At 37.3% G+C, this 5052-nt stretch overlaps 1 pseudogene; it reads right to left on the bottom strand.

Annotated features, from left to right (window-relative positions):
• Positions 1-4714, bottom strand: part of LOC103583708 — an 8311-nt pseudogene extending 3597 nt beyond the window's left edge.
• Between the last annotated feature and the right edge of the window lie 338 nt (positions 4715-5052).

Genomic DNA, 5052 nt, shown 5'->3' with positions numbered 1-5052 from the left:
TCAATAAATTCAACCCAAACTTAAAAAGCAAGACAGCATTTACATGTGAAATTCATACTGTAGTAATTTCAACTAAAATTGTTTCAATCACAAGCAATGTCAAGCTGCTTTATATACTTCTTGTGCTATCAAAAATTACAAGAAACAAGATCTCCATTCCCATGAATTTGCAGATTTATTTTTGAGCTCACACCACCAGCAGCATTTTTCAGATCTCAATGTAAGTCAAAGGTAATTCCACATTTCAAAATTCATTTAATTGTGTAATTGAGGAGCTACCACCTAAACTTTAATTTGAAGCGATTAATCTGCAATGTAATCACATACTATAAGCAAAAGAATCTAAACAGAATTCTATAAATGCCTTCAAACATATACTTTTGGAATGAGTGTATATTCTGAATGAAATAAGTCTCATTACACATCAGTATTAACAGATGAACATTTGCAATCAATTTTGGTAAAAGAACACTGTGAACCCCCAATTAAGCAAAACGTTATCCCCCCCAAATGAAGTCCATTCCTTAGCATACGTGTATGAGAGAAATAGTGTACTCAATTATTACTATATTTTTAATTTCATCAGTAAAATTCTGTGGAAATTTCTTTTCTTTCATGATGTAATATTGTCAGCCTTTCATATCCCTGAATCCTGCAACCATGGATTCAACCAAGGATCAAAAATATTCGGGGGAAAAATATTGCATCTCTACTCAACATGTACAGACTTTTTTCCTTGCCATTATGCCCTAAACAATACTGTATAGCAACTATTTACGTAGCATTTGCACTGTATTAGGAGGTTATTTAAAGTATACGGGAAGATGTGCGCAGGTTATATGCAAAATGCACTACACCATTTCATATCAGGGAATTTGGTATCGGAAGGAGGTCCAGGAGCCAATTCCCCACAGATACTGAGGCATGACTGTATTCTCAATTCTCCCTCTTAGCCTACAAGGCCGAAAGTATTATCTGACCCTTCATAACCCCTGCTCTAAGATTTCACCTTCTAGAGTAAGTGCTTTCAGAGAAAAAGAAGAGTTAAGAAATTCGTCTTTACATGTATGTGTACATATATGTACATATGAATCAAACTTCAAAAAGTTGAGTAAGAATCATAATAGCGTACAAATATGCTGATAATTTGATAGGCCAGCAGAGTAAATTCACTTTTGCTGTTTCTTGTTTTTCTTTGTTCAAAACGTTAACATGGAATATTAGAATGTCAAACCATCAAATTAAAAATCTGAGCAAAAAGTTACAATACTGATTTTTTGATTGTTAGACAAAAGTTGTTACAATGGATAACTGTGTTATAGGAAAAAAAGAAATAGCTTATTAGTCAGAAATCTGACTAAAAATTCCTGTCTTCTCTATAACATTTAAAGTGGGAATAACGCTTCTCAAAAGATGGCTAGTAAGAATCAAATGAAGAAGCGAGTAGAGTACAGGGTATTTTTTTTTCTTGATTTAAAAGCGTTATTATTCCAATTTTTATAAAACCTCGTCCAAATTCTCAAAACCCATAATACCCACTGTATTCTTACAAAAGAACACACACTACTGTGACCATCAACTATTCCTCCTATTCTGATTCTTCTCTCAGAATGGCATCACGGGGCACCTCATCTTTCCACTTCCTCAGCCAAGACACAGGCGTCTCTCAAAACGTATCCAGGCCCTCTCATTCAATTGAAGTGCTCCATGCCTCCATTACTTCCCATTTATGTGCCAAATATTGGGACTAAAATCATTATTCTGGCTAATGTTGGACCTAATTCATGGATAGAACATCAGTATATAATATCTGAATAGTTGAAAAAAGGGCATCCGTTTATTGAGTCTAGTCTACAGAAAAGTGGACAAAAGTAAATTCCTTACCCATTTACACATATGAACCTCCAGGAACTTAATAAGAACACACATCTTAAACCCCATCATGAAAGACTCTACTCCACAAGGTCTGATGTTAAGACCTGAGAATCTGATTTTTAACAAATCCTGGCAACTGCTCTGATACAACTGGTTTACCCCTAGCCTCAGGACTGATGTTTGAGAATCCACTACCTGGATTACAAAACCAGACTAAAACCAGGAACTACATATCTATGTGTTCCCTTTGCACATCAGTTTCCCTGCTGAAATGGGACCAACACCCACTTCCCCCAACATCATCTTATGAAAACACAAAACTATCTCTGGAAATCTTCAGTAACCCTTACCAATATAATGCACACAAGTGACTAATACTAATCGTTACATATTTAAAGTTTAAAAAAAACCTTACAACACGAAAAGATAATGCATAAAAGGTACTCACCAAATACACACAGAAAAGCACAAAGAATAATAGTGTAAGCAACGTTTTCGTTATTAGCGAGGACAACAAAGAAAAATTCATGACTTGTTATATAAGCATACCTCCTACTCCAGGCACCAAATTTGGTGCAGTGGCACTCTGCCCAGCAGTGTCAGTGGCAGCACTACAGCAGTGCCACCCACAGTGCTGGTGGTGCCGCCTGGAGCTGATGAACTCTGGGAAGCCTGTGGAGCCCATGGATTGGGTAATGGATCTCTGTTTCCTGTATGGGAAGGTTGACTACCTTCACCTGAAGATGAATTACTCACTAATGAAGCAAATGGATTACCACCAAACTGTAAACAAACAAACAAACAAAAAAAAACACAAAAATCATAAATGAGCTCATTTTAAATAAATGATACACAACTCTTTTTAAACAAAAATCACAATCCCCATCAAAGGTATCCCTCAATCACAAAGACATCTGTGTTAAAACCGGAGCTACTCTTCAGCCTGAGCCTTGGAGCCAGGGGATCACCTGCTCTTGCACAGCACTCAGGATTGGTTCCTGAATATACGTGTACATGCCACGTAAAGCATTGTATCCCCCTGGCATGCTTTCTAGGTTGCTCAAGGCTCGGTCCTGGTTTCTCATCATTTCCTGCATCATTGCTGGATTCCTGGCAAGTTCCAATGTCTAAGAAAAAGATTTCCATTTTTAAAAAAGGGCACTAAAATACACACAAATTACTTTACCTACTAACTGCTGTTAAATAAAGTTTATGGGAGGCCATTGTTTAGGACTAGTCTCCTTTAAGCTACAGAAGACCAGACCAAACCAGAATGGAGTCATCTGTGCTAAGTGCCACATAACTGAACTCAACTTTGAAACTGGCTAGTTAAAAAAAAAGAAACCAATAGATTCTGGTCAAACTGAATCAATGTAATAAAAAGTAACTTTGAAAACACCAATCCGCTTTTTGTTCCCTGTTTTTACTTTCTTAAAGCCCTTCTCTGGCTAAGCCAACATCCTTTGCTCAGCTCGTGGGAAGAACACTCATTCTACTTTATAGAATGAGATGCTATCTGATTGTAAAAATCACAAATAAAAGCCAATTAAGAGCTTTAAACAAACTTTGCTGTCATTTTGTCTTCAATATTTAAATCAGAAAAAGAGAAAATTATTTTAAATAATTCCTGGTGGGTTCCACCTCAAAAAGCAAGCTAACACTGTAATAACATCAAGAAGAAAGCACTTTGTTATGAGCGAATTGCCTGTCTCCAGAATTGGAGCTTTTGTTTCTTAAACCTTCAGAATATAGTTGAGCATCACTTAACGGAGGGGATATCTTTTGAGAAATGTGCCATTAGGCGATTTCATCACTGCGCGAAAGTGTATTATGAAAGGGAACAGCAATGACTTTTTAAATTATCTACACTGGCCACTAGTTGCATGAGTACGGGCCCTCTAAAGTCTCTTGTGCCTCACTTTTTAAATGAGGATTGGAATACTACTATTCACACAAAATTATGAAAATTTAATTACAGACAGGGATTATGCCTGGCACTCAGCAAGCACTCAGGTAATGTTAGCTATTATTAACTATTATTTTGCTATGGGAATGGGTGGGAATCATTTAAAAATGCAAGAATTCTAAAGCAGACAACTCTTTCACTTGGGGTCAGAGCTAATGAGTCAAATGCTTGGCTTTCCATCTTAAAGGCTTGAGCTACCTTTGGGAGGGTCACCCCATAGGTAACCTAGGAACCCCTCCTCAACGTATTCTGCAGTAGGTTTGTTTACACCAACATCACCATAACACCATAAACACACGAGTAATACATATGCTAGGACTTTAAGACGCTAGAGATACGAATTTTTCAGCCCCATTATTATCTTATGGGACTACCCTTCATATATATGGCATGACTATGAACTGTTTACAAAGACCTTTCAAATGTAGCAGAAAATTCAGAGCCCAAATAGCTCAAATTAGTGCTTTGCTGAGAGTTTTCCTAAACAAAGATTAGGATTTCTCTCCTTAGCTAAACAGTATATATAGGGCAATGTCTTTAATCATAGAAAATTAAATAATAAGAAATAAATACATAACTTTTTAGCTAAATAAAAGAACTTTCCACATACCTATCTCATTATATCTGGATTATTTAGCATATGACTAATTTCTGGATTTCTCTGTATCAACTGCGGCATTTGTGGATTGGCCATAATTTATTGCCTCATCAGGTCAGGATTCGAGAGCATGCTCTGGACGAAAGGGCTTTCCATGATTTGGACCATCAGTTCAGGGTTGGACAAAAGTTGTCGCTGCATCTGGCTCTGCAGTTCAGAGAAGTTGCTAGTATTCAAACCCAAGCTACTCAGACCTGCAAGTCCTCCAAGGCCACCTAAGAGGATTGGGGGAGGGAGGAAGGAGCAAGGGGAGAGACACATAAATTAAAGTCAGAAATTTTATCATTAACACAACTGTGCTAAAATATAAAGATGCAAAAACATTAATTCATTCAATAGTCTTTCAAGAGACCTGACAGATTTTAAGCAGAACTGTCACTTAAGATGTTCTTATTCATACAGCACTATGGAAACAAACCAGAGCAAACATTGCAGATGAAAAAGTTGAGGGCCTGCATCCAGGGAGCAGCAATCGGGAATAACTGCAAGGGGTGGAACAGAGAAGGCATCATGGGTCAGAGACTCAGGAAGGGAAACAGCAGTTTGAGGAGCA

Source organism: Galeopterus variegatus, unplaced genomic scaffold (genome assembly GCF_000696425.1).
Source record: "Galeopterus variegatus unplaced genomic scaffold, G_variegatus-3.0.2 Scaffold26508, whole genome shotgun sequence".
Lineage (NCBI taxonomy): Eukaryota > Metazoa > Chordata > Mammalia > Dermoptera > Cynocephalidae > Galeopterus > Galeopterus variegatus.
Note: the sequence above shows the minus strand (reverse complement) of the source record. Positions and strands in the feature narration are given on the sequence as shown.